This window comes from Phasianus colchicus, chromosome 10, assembly GCF_987193195.1.
Source record: "Phasianus colchicus chromosome 10, bPhaCol1.hap1.1, whole genome shotgun sequence".
Taxonomy (NCBI): domain Eukaryota; kingdom Metazoa; phylum Chordata; class Aves; order Galliformes; family Phasianidae; genus Phasianus; species Phasianus colchicus.
Window position 1 is genome coordinate 8,215,245 of NC_143445.1, and position 22,298 is coordinate 8,237,542.

The 22,298-nt window shown below is 38.6% G+C and overlaps 1 long non-coding RNA gene across 1 annotated transcript in view; it reads right to left on the reverse strand.

Moving 5' to 3' along the window:
- LOC149916588 (uncharacterized) overlaps positions 1–22,298 on the reverse strand; it is a 91,238-nt gene that overhangs the window by 10,450 nt on the left and 58,490 nt on the right. The window contains exons 2-4 of the long non-coding RNA XR_016469439.1: positions 8,878–8,986; positions 7,886–7,962; positions 4,846–4,981 (exon numbers count right to left, since the gene is read on the reverse strand). This is a non-coding gene — a long non-coding RNA (uncharacterized LOC149916588). The remainder of the gene's footprint in view (positions 1–4,845; positions 4,982–7,885; positions 7,963–8,877; positions 8,987–22,298) is intronic.

A 22,298-nucleotide genomic window follows, 5' to 3' on the forward strand; every position in this document is an offset into this window, starting at 1 on the left:
CAGGCATTCTCCAGTGTTCTCAGAGACTATCAGGCTCTAGTTCTGCACCAGTGCTTCTCAAAACTTTTAGGACACATTAAAATTATGGCCAAATCCAAAAGAAATGACTGATATGGATCAGAGGTCAACAGTGAGAGGGTTACACAACTGAATTCTTACAGTTATTTGGTTTGATGTCACTAGGAACAGACAAGTATCCTCAATGCAGAAAAACTGTGGAATTCAAGACACAGGTTGAATTGCTCATGTAACACCCACGTACATAACCAGAAAACATATTTCTGACATTTCAGGAACAAATTATTTAACTCTGGATGTCTTCTGGAAATTGAAATTGACTCCTCCCTTGTCAAATCAGTTTCCAAAGGCATGTACCTTTGGAATGTACCCTCCAAAGCCTAATTCTCTACACCTAAGTCTTGACTGCAAGCTGCCCAGCTGGTCACGTTGATTGCCACTGCCCAGATTTGATGTCTTTTGATGTCTTTTTAACTACCACAGTTGGCCAATTTTAATTTCATTGACAGAAGTGCAAAGTGAGACTGCATTTAAGAGCTGTACTATATCTGTTCTGATTTACACAGGTGTAAGTGAGATTTAAGGAATGATCTTTCACACTGTTGAGCTACAGGATGCTTCATGTTAGCTCTCTAGATAACAAAAAATATCATGGTTTTACTGGATGAAAATACATCAGTCAGTGAACATGTCCTTACACCTCGCCACTGCTCAACGTAAGAAAACAAATCACATTTGTGGAATGTTTCTGATTCACCTCATACCAGCAATATTAATGCAGAGCTACAAAGCACTAGATTTTGTAGAGGGGTATTAAAAAAAGCAGGTAGCCTTTGGATAACTTTTCAGTTAAGTGCTTTGTTCAGTGACAGGTGCTTTTGCAATTACCCCTTCTCCTGACCTTATGGTCTACCACAGTACGTATCAGAGATCGCTGGGAAGTGCAACTATCACACCTAATGTGTTTGGACAAGTCTAGCATGTGTGCAAATTAATAAGAATGGCTTATTCTATTCTTCTTTTTGTTTTGCAAGGGTTGCTTTGCATTTATACAAGCTGCACATCTGCTTACCTGCTCTAACTAATGATAATGGATCTAGCAGAATGCAAAGAACACGACATGGTCTCAAGTGCTTTTTTTTTTTTTTTTTTTTTTTAATGGGGGAATCTCCTTTACTGAAAGGTAGGAACCTAAACCAGCTTCTTAAAATAGAGAATAGATTTCTTATGAATTTTTCTTCTTCAGATACTGAAGGAAATCATGAATGCAGCACAGGAAAGGAACTGGGAGTTGCAAAGAGCACTGCAAGTAATCCTTTGCAATACACACAGTTAAACTGTGAGAAGAAAATTTCCAATTTATATGTACTTTTGCCTCCAGTATTAAAAAATGAAATAAACAGCGAATATTAAACACCTCATGGTAACAATTGCCTGGCATACTTCACTATGACTGTTACCTCTGTAAGAAGGGCACGTCTTGACTTCATTTTGTCTTCTAACATTGCCTTTCTTTTCTAAAGTAGTCTTTAAACATTTTTTACCTAAACTATACAAAGCAAAGAAGAAAAAGCTGTAGTAATGCACTGCTGAATAAAAAGCAAGCCAAAAACATTCAAATACTTCTGCTATCCTGTTTCAATGACCTTTATGAATAAAGGAATGCCTGTATTAATAAAAGTTACCATAGAACATCTTTTTGTGAGTCTTTACATGTAACTGTATCAGTGACCAAATTCATAGACCTGTTTCTGGCTGCCAACACATTGTGTATTCTTTCTCCATGAAGAACAAATTCCCTCTCTTTTCACCCTAGCACAGAACAACTGGTACTCAGCAGCACAGTAGCATCAAATGCAGATGCTGTGTGATAACGAACATAGATAAAGCAGAATCTCCACAGAAAAGCAATATTACAATGCAGCTGTGATGCTGCTCATCAGCTGTATGTTCAGAAGTAGTGCAGAACTTCTACTGTGATCCTGGAAGCTGCCAAGACTTTTGCGGGGGTTTCAACACCACTCAGTTTTGACACTGAGAACAGAAACATTTTGATGCCTTTCCACATTTTTCGTAAGGATTCTCTACAAAACCTGATACAGAAGCAGCTGTATGGCATGCTCAACAAAGTCATAGAATTTTCCACATACTTGTGTGACTTCCTGCTAAATTTTACATATATGTTAAATCTTTACACATTTTGTGCAGGTACTCCTACAAAGCACCTTTTTCCTGCTCTCTATCCAGTACAGCAACATCTAATGTCTTAAAAATGAAAAAGAAAAACGTCATTATTTATTTCCTTTGCTTTCCTTTGGGAAAAGAGATTGCTCATGTTCAGTTCTGTCTATGAGCTAATGCTAGACTTCAAACCACTCTCATCCCAATTTTAGCATTTATTAACTTTACATATAAGGTTTATGACTTCTAGATTAGTAAATTATCTAGTAAGGCCGTGTAATAGATTTAATTGTGTTAATTTTAGTTAAATTATATGGTATGTTGATCCCGTGAAGAACTCTGTTGTGCAAACCACGATGTAAAGATGCTATTAAGTTTTTAAGAGCCTATTCCAAACTTTGCTATGCTTATGAATCAGCAAGTATCCCTGCACAGCACTGAGCACCAAGATCTACATTGCATGAAGATGGTGAGCATATGCATATCTGTGCAGACAGGAAAGTTCATTATTACACTATTGGTGTATATTCATTTAATAAAAAGGTCACTTTGAAATTCCCAAGATCCCAGTTCTCAACTACATACACCTCTTGCTGTAACTGGAATTACTGGAAGAACGCTGCATTTTTCCATCAGATGAAACAGTGAGTACTGACTTTTAATAAGCTGTTGAATATTTCAGCACTCCTGAAATATGAACTCGACAGCTTATAGGATCAGTGCTCCTGTTTGCAATTTGCTGTCAGATACAAAGGGATTGTTCTAATATGTTTGGTATTACCGTCAGCTAATCCTGTTCTGATTTCTGTGAGTATGTCACAAGAAAGTGAAATAAAACTATGGGATGTTGTTTTATGAGCAATGCAATAATAAATTCCCAAATAAGGCTTTTCTTAAAACCAATTTAGCCTGCAAATAGCAGTTTGAGGAATGCTGTCTGAAATCTAACCTATAATGACTCAAGACCCAGTTTTCCCAGGAAAAGGTTTGAATCACTGTATCAATATTAAACCTTTAGGCTAGGATTCAGAGTATACTTACTTTTTACTATGTATAGGATATTTTTAGCTTAGTGCATTAATAGGACAACATAATAAAGGAGGATTATGACCCCGATTCAGTATTTTGCTCAAAATTTATAGGATGTTTGGAAAAGAACATTTTGATTTCTTAATTCCTACAAATAAAGGAAAACCATGAGGTCCATTTTGAATTTTATTTAAGCTTAATAATTATAATAAGGATAATATTCAAAATAATGGCTTAAATTTAGGAGCCCAAAATGTTGTTCAAGTCTCAAAATAAACTTTGCATTTTGTGAAACATCTCCACATCCAATAAAAAAGTCAATGGTGTGACGAAAACTGAAAACTGAAGTTTCATTTTAAAAGTGAGAAAGAACTGTTCTTAGTTTACTTTGTTAACATCTCTGGCTGACGCCCAGCTGACACGCCAGAGGACACGGCCAGCAGTGCTTTGGTAGGGGTACCAGATTAGCGTGCAATGCATGCTGCTGTCTCGTACATCTATTAGACTGAGGGTACTGGAAATTTCAGAGTGGTGTTTTTTGAGTTGTACCCTCTAACTGAAAGAAATCAATCCAGAAAATAAAAGAGATGTCTTGCAAAATGAAATTCTCAAGAAAAAAATAAGTGCATTCTGAACAAGTCAAATTCTTTCATTTTAGGTGAGATTGCTCACGCTTCGCCTGACTGCAGGAAATTTGAAAACACCGAAACACATAATGAAATAGAAAAATATTTGGCCAAAACAGACCTTGCTCAGAGGTCACATCTTACTGTGCTTCAGTAAATCTTGGGCAAATGACAGGTTTTCTGATGAAAACAATTTAAGCTGGAAAATTTCTACCCAGGTCCACTGTGCTGCTGCTTTTTTCCACCTTTGTTTGGCAGAATGAGCACTGGATAATACCTATAATTTGGCCTTCTAGACATTCATGTGCCACACAGCATTTACTATGTTTTGTTGCTTATTATAGCCAAAGTATAACCCGTTTGGATTTGGATAAATCATTTGGCCTTTCTTTCTCAGAGTTATGAAACTTCTCCCTTGATTGATAACTTCAAGACTTGAGGGAATGGATAGAGATGAGTGGCAACAGCAGCAATTGGTGTTCAGTATTAGTGGAAAAATAAGGCCCAGGGAAACCATAAAACACAAATAAATATCTGGCATAAAGAGACAACACAGTATAGAAGATGAAAATGATTTCTTAGTGAAATGGATCTTGAAGCATGAGCCTGGTTCTAAGGCACAGTATTTTGTAAGGAGAGGAAATTAAATTTTACTTTTAAATTTTAGTCCATGCATCTTTAAAAAAAAAATCTGCAGATAAAACAAGCATCAGCCATTATAAAACATGGAACTAGATGGCCTTTTAAACAACAGGCTTTCACAGACCCATATTTTAATGTGGCAAGTCCTGGGATAATATAGTATATCAGCGGTTCTCAGATTCTTTCACAGCACAGATCACCTTTTAGCAAAACTGTCTTGGACCCCTCACCCTTGCAATGACATTCCTAACCAGAGCTGCACACACCCTACCAGCAGTCAAGCCACGAGTGCACACGCACATACAAACATAGAACACTGGTCAGCAATAAAAGAAATTTACTCTTTTACCTTGTGAGTACAGGAATTTTCTTAGGACTCCTGCTTTAGGTTTCCAAAGCTTTTGCCAGCAAAAAAAGCAGCAGCATCCCCATGGTGCAGATGCCATCTGTGGTGTCCTGTAATCGCTGAAGGGCTCCTGCAGCTCCTGGGATGGAGCAGAGCAGCAGTTAGGACAGTGTTCCTGAACCTCACACCTGAGCCCCAGCTCAGCAACAGGCTGAGAACTGCTGGCACTCTGCAACTCATTGACCAGAAGGAGCCAGCTACAAACCTCATTTCTGACAGTAAAAGTATATTCTGTTCTTCCTGGGTTTTAAACATGTAATTCAATGTAGCAATTAATTAATTCTTTAAGTAATTAATTACCAACTGCTAAGGAATTATTGTAACGCTGTATGTAGAAGTAATAAAATTACTTAAGGGTTTCAGAAAATTCTTCAAGAAAGCAATTATTAGTAGTTGTAGTCAAAATTATTTGTTATATTAATTACCTGTAATCTCTGCCTAGACATAATTAGACAAAGTAATCTTACAGTGGTGCAACATAATTATGTCACTAATGAGAAAAATAACACATTATTTTACATAAATTTGTCATATTATATGTTTAAGAGCTTACTAATTTAAGAACAAAGCAAGGAATTAAAGAGCAAGCACACACAAAGTTTGGGGACAAGTCCACACAGCAGTAACATATTAAGGCAGGTCTTAAAACCTATTACTCCTTGTTAACTACTTAGAAATATGAACTGAACTTCCGCTCTCAGTAAGATTTGGTTTCAGATCTGTTCATAGCTTTTCAGTAGATCTAGACTCCTGTGCAAATTTCACTCAGTCAGATTCTTTGGGAATGTCTCTTTCATGCATAACCACTAAATCCAATAGGAATGATCCAATGGAAAAAAAATCATTATTTTATATTTGTAATTGACAAATTTCTTATTTTTTCCACTAGCATTAATGTCAGTCAGACCCATTTCAGCACAACGTAAGCACAGGTTATTGATAATCCAGCATTTGAGATATCCCACCAAAGCTTATTTGCACAGTCAGTCCTTTTTACCTGTACCTTTTAATGAGGTCCAAGCACATGCTTGACAACAAATGTAAGCCCAAGAGAGTTTCTGCATCTGAGCACAAATTAATAAGCAAAAAGGTAATAATCATAAAATATTAACTAGTTATACAGAATTTTGTTTGAAACAACTAAAAAAGTAACTTCTTGCTTTTTTTTTTTTTTTTAAAAATAACAGAATGTGGTCATAGATCATGGGAGAAAAGGTATCTTACTGAAAACTTGTAACAACTCCATTTTTGGGTGGGATGGTAAAAGGGAGAGAGAGTGAAACACATTTTCAAATTAGATATTCTTCCAGCAGTGAATGAAAATATTTCTGACAAGTGCCTTTAGATAGCTACGTCTTATTTATGTATCAAAACTATACAGATATTTAAATAGTTATATATGGTTTAGACAAAGGCTATGCTTTTGGTCTTCTCGTGTGCTTTTTTGATGTATGGTGTGCCATGATTCCACAGCGTACCATCAGTAATCAGATAATTTAATAAGCACAAACTAAACCACAGTAGAGAGATCAGTTAGATTTTTATTTACCACCTGCAGTGGTACAAGTTGGATGAGAAGTCACTGATAAGAATTATGAAATAGAAAACCGACATTTTTCTAAGGAACTGGCTTTTATTTGTACCATGTATTACTGCAATTACTCGCCAGGGTGTTCAGACAGATGCTGTAGCTTTTCTGCTGAGGAATGCAACAATAACCCATGAATACTCAGAGTTTATGTCAGTAGCTCTCACTCGCTATTTCCACACTAAATGTTAAGGCAATCCCCAAGGCAGGCTGTACAGGAAGGAAAAAATCTCGAGGTGTGGCTGGCTCCTGCAGACAGCTGCTGGTATGGTTCCTGTGTGTCTGCAAGCAGCTCGTCTAAATAAAGGCCAGCTCATTCGGCAGTCGTTGCCTTGCAGTGGAAGGATGCAAATTAGCTTTTGTGCAGAGTGAGGTGCATCGCTTCACTGATGAAATTACTCTCATGGCTTTACTCTGTAAAATGTTTTAGTACGTTTTCAAAGGGCTGGTACATATAGGAGATTGCAATGTAATTTCCCTTTTCCCGAAACCTTTATTTATGATAAATACTTTTTGTGACTACTAAACCAGCTGGTAGACCTATAAATAAGAAGTAATATAGGTAATTAAATTTTAGGAGGATGCCACCTGCAAAGTTCTTCCTAAATAGCTGAATTTCTAGATTGCATTATATTTTCCTGCTCTGTTTGTTCAAAAAAATCAGAACCCTGCACATACTTGGCTTGCCTCCTTCAAGCTACTCAGAGCAGTAGCACTCATTAGAGACCTAACCTACTTTTTTTTTACTAGAATCTGAGGCAAAATTCTCATTCATATAATCAGAAGTCTGAAAACAATATTCACTTCTCTCTTAAAAAAAAAATGAACATTCCAATTGTTTCCAGTTTTTAGGTACCTCAAAGCTCATTTTTGTAAGTGACTTCTATTGGAAACAAGTATTTAAAGCTATTTTTAAATGATAACTCACTGTTAAAATGCAGTGCATCTATTGTGTGTTTGAGGTCTTGATTTTGACCCCACACATTTGGTGCTAATGACAAATCCCTTTTAAATGAAGTTTTAAAATAAAGCAAACCTCATTAGGCTTTTTTATCACCTTCTTTTTACATTGTATCAAAATCTTTACTGTCTTGGATCGTAAGTCTTACGCAAATTAAAAATGCCATATTAAAAATGTACTTTTAATCCCAAGGCATGCATTGCACCATAATGTACTGTAGTAACATTGTAGGAATGAACGGCACTAATGATGTAACACTGTATTTCAACATGTTTTACAGCACCACAATGTTATTCTAAAGATTGTACCATAGTTGGAGCAAACATTACCAAATTTGAGACAGATTTATTGTGTTTGTTGACCTGTTTGGGCCAGGAAACAGAGGATCTATGCTCACATAGATCCTCTAGCCTTACTGAGCACTGATTGCTTACCTCCATTGCGTACTAGAAGTCTGGCTGTCTTGTACATTAGCACCATTTCAGGTTTGATTCGGGCCAAGACCATCCCTCTGTAAAAGGAGGAACCAAGACAGGAAAGCATTTCAGTCCTTTACACATTCTTCCCTCTGTGTCTACAGCTCTTGAGAAATTGTCTGCTGACACTCATTTGGAAATGGAAACTTGGGCCAAACCTTGCACAGTATTTCAGGAGACACTGTGCTGTTCTGAATGACTCAGGGCAAAACTGCAGGGCAGGGCAGAGCAGCACCCAGCTTCTGTCGCTCATTCCAGATGCAGAGAGGAAGGAGGCTGCATAAAGGACTAAGGAACCTCATTTTGTCATATTGTCATAAGGTCACAGTTTATTTTCAGCAAAGATAATCTCAGGTTAGGGACAAATAAGTTACTGTGACCAGTGAAATCTGTATGTCTGTTGGAAAAAAAAATGCAGACCAGACTCATTTGGTGAAATGCTGAGCTGCAGGAACAACTGGTCACCGCTTTCCTTGTTTCTGACAGTCACAGACACTCTGTAATGTTGAGGAAAACCACTGATAATATTTTCATCAGAATGCAAAACAGCAGAGAAGAACTCACACTTCCAAGAGTAGATTCTTACATCAGCAGCCCAATTCTGGATTCTGTGCTCTGGCTTGCGGAGACATGAGGTTTCCAAGGAGCATCTCAATTTCTAACCTGCCTGTCAGTATCTCTAATGCAGAAATCCTGTTTTCACTTATACCAGTGCATTCCCACTGAGTTCAGCAGACTTTCTCTGGAGTAGCTGACTTTCACATAATATTACATTATACACAGAATGGCTGTATCTGGTCCTATGCACTCTTGCCATTCAGATTATAAAATAAATACTTAACTGCTTCCATTTCTAATGTTTTGGTCATTTATAACTAGCTCAGAAAATAATGTATTTTAAACATAGCCCCCTGAAAACTTGATCTGTGTTTAGATGGAGTATCTTTTACCTTGTGCACTGGCCAGAATCTCCGAACCAAGCGGCTGACGATGATGTTGAGCAGAAGCTGGGCAGTATTTCTTCACTGTGAGTTAAATGTTCCAGCGCTTCAGAGAACCCTGGGGCAACAAAAAAGGGAATAAGTAAGGCAAACTGTTTCAGTTTTTCTATTTGGAACCTGCTTTGCTGTAATTTTGAGACAAAGACTAAACCACAGGTAATTGATCATAATGAAAAAAATGCATTAATGAAAGTAATTGACAAAAGCCAGTCCACCTGTCAAAGAAGAGAAACCTTGAAAAGAAACGGCAGGCTTTTGAAGGTCAGGGCTCAGTGTGGTGTAATCCCTACCATCTGCGTTCAGGCTGGTGCTATTCTCAGACTGTCATATGCACTCTCTTCTTTGAAAATAATAGACAAGGGAAAAAAAAAAAGCTAACCCAACAGGGAGCCTAAATGTAGCTATCTTTATAGAAAATGAAAAAGCACCACTGTATAAACTTACAATGACCCTTAATTTTCCTTCCCCTTGACCTACACACATCCACGATCTGTTTCAGGCCTGCAGTGGCACTGGGAATGAAAATAATTCAGTGACCAACAAAATGTAACAGTATAACAGCAAGTTGGAATTGTAGGCACTGCACCCAATGCAATCAGCCAAGCATGGCATTGCCCTGCACACGCACTGAAGTGATTAAATGTCACCCTTTCCACCAGCTTTTGAAAGATGGGCCTTGAACATGCAGAAAGCTGTGGGTTCCTGTGTCCATGTCAGAATTCCAGCCCTCAAAAGGCCTGCTCAAGAGCCACCCAAAGCTGCAAGATGTGTTCAAGATGTCCTGGTCATTAAAGCTGTGTTTCTGGCCGTTTTCAGAGAGCACACAGAAGCCTGATACTTATGCTTGCCTGTAAGGTCCTATGGGACTGAGTAACTTTTGCATTCATGTCCTAACGCAAAGCTCTATTACACCCCAGCTTGGAAAGTGCCCATAAGCTTCCAACCCACACATACACGGCTGAAGCAGGCATCCCTGATAGCCAGCACCTGAATAGCTACAGCTTAGAATGGGAAAAGCTGGGATCGGTTTTCTGAACACTGACCACCAAGTAACAGAGCAATTAGCCTTCTTAATACATGCTTTTTCATGGTGCTTGCACATCTTAGAAAGCATGAATGAAAATCTTCTTCACCTACAAAATACCATAGCTTGCTGATCAGGTCACTTTGTGTGGTCTCGGAGTTCAAATCCCTCAGGCAGAAGAGGAAATTGAATTCAGGTTTCCCACACTTTGACAGGATAAATTAATCACTGAGTTATTACATTAAATAAGGGCATTAGATCCTCCATGGCCGTTGTGCTTTGAAGGAAAAGGATTTGAAATCCAGCAAGAAAAGTTGTCACTTGAATAGGAACCCTGAGTGTAAGAAGGTGCCCTACCAGCATGCAAACACTGAAGTCCTGGTGTGGGGCAACACTTAAAACACAGTCTTGTTCTTAGTATGTCATGCCAAAAGCAGAGGCAACTGCATGCTTTTTGGTTCTCATTCCTCTGCTTTCAGACATCCACACACATCCTCAGGGAGTCTTTCTGGAATTTGTTCCTTCCTGAAGGTAGCCAAGTATCTGAAATTTCTGTGTTCCAGCTTTGGTCTCAGAAACCCTTCAGGTCCCTCTGATGCTTTGGCGATTTATTTCAAACAAGAAACTCAATCTGAAAACTTTTCACAGCCATTACAAAATACAGTGGAGGCATGGAGTCACTATCTATCTTGGAGATTTTTTGTTTTAGAGAGGAAAACTTTTTAATGAAGAAGGTTCGTCTATTAAAATAATGATAAAGAAACACAAAGCTCTTTATTCCCCAGTGCTAGACCTAGGGAACTGTGGAGCACAACCACACAGATCCCCAGAAGTCATGTTACATACACTGTGTAGGAAATGGTATGTATAAAAGCTTAACTTTTTCTGTTATTCTGAAGTCATAAAAACTGGGATAGTGTATCTAAACAGCAGGTATAAATAGTACATATACATTATATATATTACTTGCTCCTAAACAATTACATTAAAACTTCTGCCCTCATGCACAAACCAGAACACGCCACATAAAACATCCCTCTGTTAAGTGTAGATTCCTGGGAAAACAACCCCAATAAAAATAACACATAAAAAATAACAGTGCCTCACAAATGTCTAATTAAAAAGGGTCTCCACCTCTTTGGAAGAAACACATTTTATTTGCCCTCATTAAGGTGACCTAACAACTGTACTTCAGCCTGCCCTGCCTGAATGATGTCACCAGCATCATCCATGAAAATAAAATACAAGAAGAGAAGAATCATTCTCTTTCTCTGAGCTGTGACTGCCTGTCTTTCTAGACACACAATCACTTTCAAGCATATACTTCAATTAATAATTCCTAAGACAAACTGATGACATTATACCATCTGTACAAGTTTAGGCGTAACTAGAGTAAATGGAGAAATTCAGAATGGGACCTAAAGCTTAAGATGCTCCCAGGGAGCCTTCACTAATAGCTTTTGCTTGTTAGCCATGCTGACTCAAAATAAACATCTATTTAGTTATTTTTTGAACCACAACCTGAAGGCACACCCTCTGCTAATAGAATAAGATGCTAATGAAACCTCTTGCTCAATGTAAAGCAGCACTTCTTCCTCTCATTTGCAGTAACTGCGTTTTTCTCTTTTGTACCATTTGTCTTTTTCTCAGTTGCGTGTCTCATTACGTGGTTTGCTTGTACTGATGCCATGGGGTAAGACAAAATCAGGGAATCTGAAGCTGCACAAACACATAGGAACACAACTGAAGCACAAATCACAGCTGCTACTTTGGACAGTTGTGGAGGACCTCATCCTCATCCAAAGCTGTGCCAGCTAATGTCACTTCAGGTAAACTGAGAAGCTGGTCTGAAGACAGACAAAAAGCCTATTACTATAAATTAAGATGAAACAATTAAAACTTTTATTAAAAAAAATGAATATTAATTAAAAAATTACATATGTTCAGGCTGACTTTTAGTACTAAGAGGAAGGAAAATTAAAAGAAAAGACTATTATTCAAAAGTAAAATTGAAACCTAAAATTGAACAAAAGGAAATGCAATGAAGCCTGAGTATCCAGACAGTGTGATGTCCAACACACCCGTCACAAAAAGAAAAAAAAAAAATGAGAGAGAGAACGAAACAACAAAAGAAAATCTAAAACCCAAAAAAGCTTTTATCACAATACATAAAAATATATTCTTCTATTATGGACTGCAAAAATCCCTAATACTGATATGCCTAGAACTTGACATTTTATACACTGCCTAGACAATCTTGTGGAGAGCCTGAAAAAAATAGAGTGTGAAAGGAGGAAAGACTTTCACACGGGAAATGTCCCTATGAAGAAAGAGCAAAAGAAGACAGATCAGAAGAAAAGCTCCTAAGACCATAAGGATTTTCACTTGTGATGAACCTTGTCATCCTTTAGGAAGAAAACACGACACTGGCCAGGAATGGCATTCTCAGCTCACAATTCTAAGCATAATGTCAGCATAAACTTTTTCTTTTTATCCTTGGAAACATATTTTTTCCCGTACAAGAAACATCAGCTCTAGGTAACATGCAATAGGTGCAATGTTTTTACATTACAGCACTACTGATATGCTACTGGCGTGATCTCTTACATTTTAATTAAGTTTACAGGAAATAAAAAACTGTCTTTTTTACCTTTGTTCTTTTATTTTTTGAAATAAAACATCTGACAAAGGAGCCAGCATCTCAAGGGGCAACGATCATCCTGCACCGTGTACACGGGAAGGAGATGGTCTGAAGTATCACTTCTACATTTCAATTTATCACTTATGGTTTGGCTTTTTTGTTAAAGCCACTGGAGAGCAGGCAGGAGTCACAAGACAAGGCACTTGCCGAGGAGCACTGCACAGCCCTATGCTCGGGCTGACAAGTTGGCAGTGGATATCTTTCATTCAGTACATCTCTATATACTGCACACAAAAAATGCCTGGGGAGCCTTGGTAATGAATACATCAACTTTTACCCTGCTCTGTAAAAACAGCTATAAGGAAATGATTTCTGTGCTACAGAGGGGGTACACAGACTAAAAAGAAAACACAACACTTGCCAGAAAAATAAATGTCCTGCTCCATCAGAGAGATGAAGGAGAAAGATAAAGTGCTCTGTTTAGGTTACACTATCTGAATTTAAGTAGACTATAAACCCTTCCCCTTCTGACCAGGGGTGCAAACCTCATCAATACAGGTACATACAGTTTCTAGTCTTCCATGCAATGCTGCTCACCATTCAAGTGGAAACTGATTGAAGAATCTGTTTTGATTAAATAGAAAAGCCAGGAGAAACAAAGAAAAAAAAAGGGTATGCTCTTACTAGCCACACTAAACACTAATAGCTATATACTTAATTTATAAAATTCAGCATACAACAATAAAGAGTATTATAGGAAATCTCAGATAGGAATGGCTCTTCTTTTATTCTCCTAATATAAAGAAGTAAACAGAAGAGATCCAGTAAGGAGAGGAGAGGAGAGGAGAGGAGAGGAGAGGAGAGGAGAGGAGAGGAGAGGAGAGGAGAGGAGAGGAGAGGAGAGGAGAGGAGAGGAGAGGAGAGGAGAGGAGAGGAGAGGAGAGGAGAGGAGAGGAGAGGAGAGGAGAGGAGAGGAGAGGAGAGGAGAGGAGAGGAGAGGAGAGGAGAGGAGAGGAGAGGAGAGGAGAGGAGAGGACCAAAAGCTTTCCCAAGGCACTAAGGTGTGTCTATTTCTGGTGTTTAGACTTCGCTGATATGGTCAATATACATGCTGAGAAACATAAGAAATGTACAGTACTTTCTGACTTCTGCATACACACTAACCATTACTGATTTCATAGTGGCAAACCAAAGTTTGGCACTTGTCCTGGAAACACAGGCAGCACTGCTGCTCCCAGAGAAACTCTGGTTTAGGTCGGTGCTTCCATCTGATGGCAAGGACAGCAGTGCCTGGGCAGCTGAGTTTTGATTGAAACATCTTTCTAAACTACTTTCATCAGCAAGAATCCTTGTACTGATGTGCAATAGAAACAGCAGAAGTGTCTGGGACATGGAATTATGCATCCCACTGGCTGGGCTGGACGAGCTGCTCCATTGTACATATTTATCGACATGAGTTGAACCCTCAGGGTAAAAGTGAACAAAGAATAGACTGTTTTTTTTTTTCTAAAGCATCTGGGTGTAAGCCTTATTTTGCCAGCAACCATAGTGTTTATGGGCATGTTTTACTGGAAACCTGCTGCTTCTCACAACGTTTCCTGAGCGACTGTCTTAGTAAAACTGCATCTGGAAATGACAAGCACAGAGCTGTAAATCTGAAAAGCAGTGTGCAGCCCTAATAGCTAGCAGCCACGGCAGGGCTGTGAACACTGGAAAGATTTACAAAGACAAAAGCAGAGCAATGAATTTGTTTCTGAGTGCTCTGTGATCACATTACACCTCTTCCTCTTCAAAGATAACCTGTAGACATAGAAGTGGCTGTAACTGCTCTTAGAGTTAATGCTGTTGTAGGTAGGTAACTTGTAATTGCTTACCTGCCTGAGGCAACCCAAATTTCTGCCCTGCACCCACTTGCTAAAGAAATGGCAATCTGGGCAATATATCCTTTTTCCCTTTTCACCCGAATTAGATCTATAACAAGGTCAAAGCCATGAAAACGAACCAACTTCAAATAATTGTTGTTTCTCTGATCTGATGGGTACCATTTTGTGTAAAGCAGGAAGTGCTCATAAAAAGGTTATCACCTCAAAACAGATACACAAAGGGCTCAGGACATCTTGATCAAGATATGTACTTTTCATTATCTTGTCCCTTAAGCTATGAAGTCCTGAAGCTACTCTGGATTCCATGTAGATCGCTCCAAAAGTAAATAAATCTCCAGATACTTCAGAGTGCAATTGCAAGGAGATGGTGAGGAGGGGAGCAATGGTCACCGCAAAGCCACATCACAGTAATACAGACTGGGATGGCAAAAGGAGCATCACTCCATTAGACCAGTCAGCATGCATCAGGGAGAACTGGGGATCAGAGCCAAGGTTTTGGAGTGTGAACAATACCATAAATTGCTCAGAGTGAGGAAGAAATATACTTGCAACTTTCTGGATAACAAGCTATTCATGTAAAACAAACAAACAAACAAACAAACAAAAACCTTAAGTATTAAATAAAATTAAAAATATTAATATTAGAAAGTAACTTTTAAAAAATCTCATAGAGCCAGGGGCTTTGACTCTTTAATTCAAAGTATTTTTTCTTTCAAATGCCCTTCAGTTTTACTAAAACATAAAATACTGAAAGGAGTTAGATTCCTTAACCAAACCATCTCGCTTTATTCAGGCATTTTGTCTGCTCCTCAAAAAGTTAACACTTAAACATATTAATATGTAGAGGCATGTATTGAAAACTACAAGTCATTTGTTTAAAACTGGGTTATTTGCTTAAAACTCAGTCTTAATTTTATGCATAGAAGTATAAGCATATGTACACAAAAAGTGTGTGCACTCGGTTTTGGGATTTGCCATGACAGAAATCAAACCTCAATTATTCGCTAACTAACTCTTTTCCTGAAGGCAAATGTCAGTGGCTGTTCAAGGGATTAAGATCTGTATGTGACTTGATCAGCTCTAGAAATGACCAACGGATAAGGAACAGATCAAGAGTGTGAGTCTGTGACATTCTACACAGCACATATCCTGAATTTAAATTTCAGACGTACATGGCTATTTGGGCATGTCACTGACTGTCACTGGCTCCTCTGTAGCCAACAGGCAAGAGACAGCATGAAACAGGAGGAATATTCTTAAGCCTATGCAGTATTGAGATTGTTAATTTTGCATCTGACTATAAATTCATACTCCTTGTGGGTCTCAGAGGAGACTGAACACAGACTTTGAAAAGTTCATCAAACACCTCTGGCCATATCTCTGGGTTGCTTCATAAAGACCTGTCAACGGCTTCATTAAATCAAACAAGCCTCCAGTCAGGCCTTTTCTTCTATTACTGTTTCTTTACAGATCAGACACTATCGTCCTTTGCCCCCAGTGCTTCTCATACAAATCTCATGTCTGTTTCTAATATTTTTGCCACATTACTATACTCTGTATTGTTTCCCTGAGTTCCCTCAGGATGCCCCCAATGAAGAGGAAACAGAGCTCTGTACCCACTCTGGGTACCTTTCGCAAGGAAAGGTGCCAAGCTGGGCTGCCAGCAGTAGAAACAGTGGCAGATCTCACTCACAAAGACAATCACAGCAGGATGGGGAAGATGGGTTTGGCATGGGGTTCGATGGGCTTCAGGCAGAGTCATAGGGGCTTGGCGCTGCAAGTCGTGCAGCAACGAGGACACTGTCCTCTGCTTCCTCAGGCACTTGTTCTGTGATGGAGCTTCCCAGCCCAAATCTTCCCCATGATGTGACCCTGAGGGGGTCACAGTGTCATCACAGGCCCCTCCAGGGGCTGCAGCACCCTTGGGCAGCACGGAGGCAGCAGTCTGCCAGGAGCACTGCCAGGTACCTGGCTAAACGTGCTGAGCTTCCATTGCAATATAATGTAGGAGAATCAGGAGTAAAAGTCACCCTTGAGAATCACAGTACCAGGGAGAAGGACCTAAAACTTCTCCTTGCTGGTTTAGCCACCTCCTACAACAGCAAGTGTGTTTCCAGGCTCATAGAAAGCACCCTCAGGTTGTGGTGTTTGTTGTTCTTTTTCATAGTTACAACCTTGACCCTACCTTTAGATTTTAAAATAACAGCTATTTGGAATTTGAGAAGAGTCAGCAGCCCCCCAAAGTGCCTATCAGGATTAAATCCGCTAAAAACCTTTCCTATTAGTCAGGCACAAAGCAGCCGGGCAGAGACATACGTTTCTGTTTCTCTGCAGTGCCATTCCTTTGCTCTGGCCCTCAGTTAAACAGCCACGATAATGCTCCTCACTCAGCTTGTTTGAAGATTAAATTAGCTGCTATTAGTTCAGCTCTTTGAAGATGTACCCAAAGTGGTAAGTGCTAAGTATTATTAGATGAATGTTAGTCATTAGGCTCTGGAGAAATCTTGTTGCTTTGTATTACTGTGTGAGCTGTGCCAAGCTGTGGCTGCTGGTCCATGTGAGCAATCCCAGCGCTGGGTTTCGCTCTGCCCTGCACTGCTGAGTGCCAAACCCTGAGCTCCTGTCCACAAACAGAGCCACCTTCAGCATTTCAAACACCCCTCTGCAAACCAACTCCAAAGAGGTGGTTTTTTTTTCCTTCACAATTAAGAAAAGCTTTTCATTTTCCAAGCCCTCTCTGAAAATTCCCGTCCCCCTTTTAACCAAACTTTAAAGAAACAAACCATCTACGTGATTTATTAAGCTGAACTTTGATTTTTTTCTTTAAAAGGAAAAAAAGCTGTCAGTCTTTCAGACTTCAAGACAGATGGGCAACAAGATTTTCCATTAAATTACTCCAGATTGAAAAGGGTGTAACAGACATAAGGTTTAGTCCTTTTTAAAGCCCTCTAGTGGTAGTTCCAGTTATACTATTTATTGTCATAGGAAATTACCTCATTACTAAACTGCTTTATCTGGGATCTTTAACAGGAAATTAGATGCATCTGTCTTTAGAAGGGAGAGGAAAATGAGGAACTGTTAGCAGAAAGGTCTCTGTCTTTCTATATAGAAATAAACGTGAGGCAAGTGTGTGGAGTAGTAGAAACTGTACGTGAAAATCATGTAAACAGAAAAGGCAGCAAGCGCCTCCCAGCCAAATAACAAGATCCCTCCTCTAGGAGCTGATCCCTGGTACAGACTCAGAAAGCTTCTGCAAAATTACAGCAGGCCCAGTTCTCCTCTCTTGCTATGGAGAAGTTGCCAATGAGAGTGCTGTACCAGCCACACAGATAAACAACATCTTTAATTCCTCGAGGCCATAAATCTGCCACTTCTCACCAACCACTACATTGCCATTATAATATTTTCTCAGACTTCTTTCCTTCCTCTGCAAAGTTCCCTTTCAAAACAAATACACCATACAGTCCAAGGCAGCATGGGAAATCACACACAAATAGTTCAGTGAAAATGTTACAGCTCAAGATTAGGAAAAAAAGGAAGAAGTACAATAAAATCAGCAAAGGTAGAACCATTGCTATTTTAAGACGTATTACATCGTGTCTGCCTTCTGCCAAAACAAACTGTGTAAAAACTTAATCTTTAAGCTTAAACCAGTTTTTAGAAAGCAAAATAACCTTACAGTTAGTTTCTTAGAAGCAATTTCAGCATTTTAACAAAACAGATAAGGAGGATCTGCTCAGACTGCTCTATAACCAGCCTGTCTCAGCCCACAGGTATTAACCACACTCTGAATATTCTACATAGGGTTAGAGCTGAAGCTGTCTCATTTGTTAAATGGCTGAATAGCAGCTCAAGAGCCTGGCAGAGCATTCAGGGTTTCTCAAGAGTAACTCAGAGTTGTATGGGAGAGAAAAGCATTACTCTGACAGCTCTCAGTGTTTTTTCAGCACCTCCTCTTAACATCTAGAGGATTTTCTGGAGTGCTTATCTGAATAGAGGAGCTTATTACAATTACTCATTTTAATAAATGTCTTGAGAGTGAAACAAAAATTATAATAGCCAGTCAAGAGATCCTTTGGGAAAATCAAACAGGTACTAGAAAAGACAGAACATCCTTGTCAAATGGATGTCAAAAAAAGGTTTTTGTGAGGGATGTCAAAATCAAGCATGGCCAGAGACTGTTTCCAGAAGGGGATGGTCCTCATCCTGGGCAATATTCTTATCTTCCAGAAGAGCATGGAAACGTCCGAGTCATCTTTGGACTACCCCAATAAAGTGACACTGACGTTTATTTGTACTGAATGACATCTTCCTGAATTCCTTTTTGGAAAGCCAAAACGATAGTGTTTCTCATTAGAATAATGGCAGAACTTAGAATAATGAACTTTATGTAGCTTTGTTTGCAGTTATAGTGCAAAATAAATAAGACTTACAGTAAACGATAAGATATGCATCACTTACTAGCATGAGGTCCTCTGAAAGTTGCCCTTTGAAAAAAGCATAACCACTTGGTAACGCGTAAGCTAAGTCCAATAAAAATGTGCAGTGAGCACATTGTGTGGCTGAGTTTAATTTCCTGACTCTTGCAGGACTTAAATCTCAACTTTAATAAGACTTCACTGTTGTGCAAAGTGCATGGTGACGCAGTGGGATGCAGTGGCTGAGATGCAGGCTGAGTGACAGGAATCACCTTTTCCTGGATCTATTGTTTGCTTCTGATGTGATTTTGTATGGGAGTTCTACAGCTCAATTTCCTCCTTGATAAAAATGGGAATAACAGTGGTTTCTCACCTTTGACATTCATGGATGAAAAGTGCTAAACATTATTAATTCATGAATTTATCAACCTCAAGCAGAGCTGTGACCTTGAAAAGGGAGAAGTTCCAAAGTCTGCAGAGTCTGCTGGGGAGATCATTAGCACTATTTATTTTAACAGGCAAGCATGTGGATGTTACACTGATTCTTGCAGGGCTGGAGGAGGAAAGGCAGTATGATACAGTAGATAGTGCGATGTTTCCATGCCCAGAGAGACAGCATTATGAAAGCAAAGCAGTAAGCAAAGCTTGGAACAAGATCTTCTTGTCTAAGTGGAAGGCCTGCTCCCCTCCTGGGAGATGCTAAGCAATGTTTTGAAATACTCTACATGCTTCAGTCCCGTATCTTACGGAACAGTTATGGCAATCAGTCACAGCTATTGATTAGCTACAGGGGGACTCACAGCAAAACCGACTTCTCAGTAAAGATCACTTGAGAAAATTTTTATTTTCTGAAGTATTAAAATGATCAATAAAACTGAGGTTGTGAGCATTTTGTAAATCTTTTCTAACGAATGGCAAAACCAGGACAATTCATCATCTGGTTCCGCAAAATCTCCCTAAGAATATTTTTCTTAGTCTTTAGAAATATTTCATATTTCTACATAAAAACAGAGCGATAGTTTGACATACAAAAATATTCTGTGCTTTATTAACTTGCCTTTTCACCTTAGTGCAAGGAGAACTGGAAAGCCCTGTGTGAGGAGTTCTGCAGCTTTTCACTCTGCTCTACAATTTCCTTTATGCTCTTTTAGCCTATGTTAATTGTGCACTGCTGCTGCCATTTGAGCATCTGTCCCCTGCTGCACTGAATCACCAGAAAGCAGCTTTTTCAGTCCATCTGTGACAGCTCCAAGCTCAGAGGAAACACCCTGTGTGGAAATGCTGATTCAATGTGGCAGGGGATAAGTGGGCTGGCAGAACTGGCTTTGTGCATTTTAATAACTGAGGAAAAAAGGGACAGGAATGACAGACATGAAGTGAGGCAGAGAATGTAAATTCTCTCTTTTTGACCAATCCAACATTCTTGTGCTCTATTTATATTTTAAGTGGCTAGAAATTTATTTTGGACAATAAAATTACACACATTTCTAATAAAATAGGTTAATAATACACCTCAGTATATGCACAGTAACACAAATATTGTGTAGAACATATATATTTTATCATGACAAAACACATGGCATACTTAGAAAGATTTGCTCAGTTCTTAATAGAGAAGGGCTACATAGCAGTAGCTAAGATTGGAGAACTCAGAAGAAGAAACAGTCAACCAACCAGAATCACTTGCCCCTATGCCACCATCAATATTTGTATGGATAAACAGAAGTACATACATAGCCTTTGGTACTGTATGTTTATTCTTAAATCTGACATCCACGTGCACTTCATCTAGCACAGAACGAGCTATTCTGTTATTTATCATAATCACTGCCATTCTGAATATCAAATCTAGTGTTAAAGATCAGTGACGGACATTCCTTCTAGCAGTCTTGAAGCTGTTGAAAGAGAAGGCAGCATTTTGGATAGAGAGATGATAATACTGAAAAATAACCTATTCCTTTTCCTCTTTTGATTTCTGAGCTTTCCATACAGATTGGACTAAGACTAGCAATTTTCCTTCCTCAAGTATCACAAATACATCAGGATACTTAAGTGGAGCAGATATCAGTGGGGACTCTCAGTAACAGCATTCTGCCTCACAGGGAAAATAATGACCTCATGGATGATCCAGATACAGTGAACCTATGTCTAACTGAATCCTAAAACACTTTTGTGCCCTGTCTTAAGCTGCTGTAAGTACTTATGTTCCATGTTGAGCAACTAACCGTCTCCAGTTGGATTTAAGCAAGCATGCCTAGGAACTAAGGGGTAACCTTAGCTATTTATCTTCCATATAGTTTCCTTGCTGTGAAAGAGTTCAGGACTTTGAATAGAAAAAGAATTGCAAGAGTGAGATAGTTTCCTTTCATGAGCTAGTAAAAAAAAAGGGGCTAAAAAGAAATACAGTATTCTTTCCACATTTTCCAATTCATGCTTTTAGTAGCCTTTGAAAAAAATTCTATCACCACCCAGGGAAAAAAAAAAAAAAAGAAAAAAAAAAAAGGGGGAAAGCATTTGTGATAATGGAAACTTTCTTTTTCCAAATACGAATGGTAACATTTTACCAATTGTAAAAATACTGCACATTATAATCTTCAGTCTTTAAGTCTTAACCATTTAAAAGACTCACTTTAAAACATAAACAATTGTGGAAGTTCCATGAAAACATAACTTAATAACTGATATAGCAATAAAACTGCTGCAAGAAAAAATTTATAGTACATTAATCTCTAGATTCTGTATTTGGACTGGAAATGATTACATGATAATGGAGTAAATGCTTTGCTAAGTGAATACAAACTTAATACTGTATATATCAAATGTAGACATGATGGAGAATAAATCTGTAGTACATTAATTTACAAAAATAACTTTCTTAAATGAAACCTCCTGAAATAGTAAGTCCAGGGAAGTGAAGAGGCCATCATTAAAGTGCAAGGAAGTAAATTCAATGTAAATCTGTTAAAGACAGTGACGTTTTTTTCTAGAAAACAGTGAAAAATTGTCTACAGCCTTCAAATGTGTGAATCAGCTCTCTCTGCAACTTGGAGATGTTTCCAACCTGATTCATTAAAATGTCTGAAATTGAGGGGTTACCTTCAGGGGAAGATCGTAGACCCTTTAGGAGTATTTATTCCACACAGAGGGAACAGGGTGAAGAACAGCCCATGATAGAACTATTCAGTCACTACTCCAATTTAAAAGTCAAATGCTATGTAAGACTTAGGTTGGAATGCACCATTCATCTTTTTTATGAGAAAATATATGTAGCTGTACTAAGAACAAATGTGGCTCCCCATTCAAAGTTTTAGTTACCAGCTTTACACAAATGGAAGTCATCAAAGGTCAAGAGGAAACAAAATCTTTCCCACCCACTTAGCTGTAAAGCAGTAGGAGCATTTAAT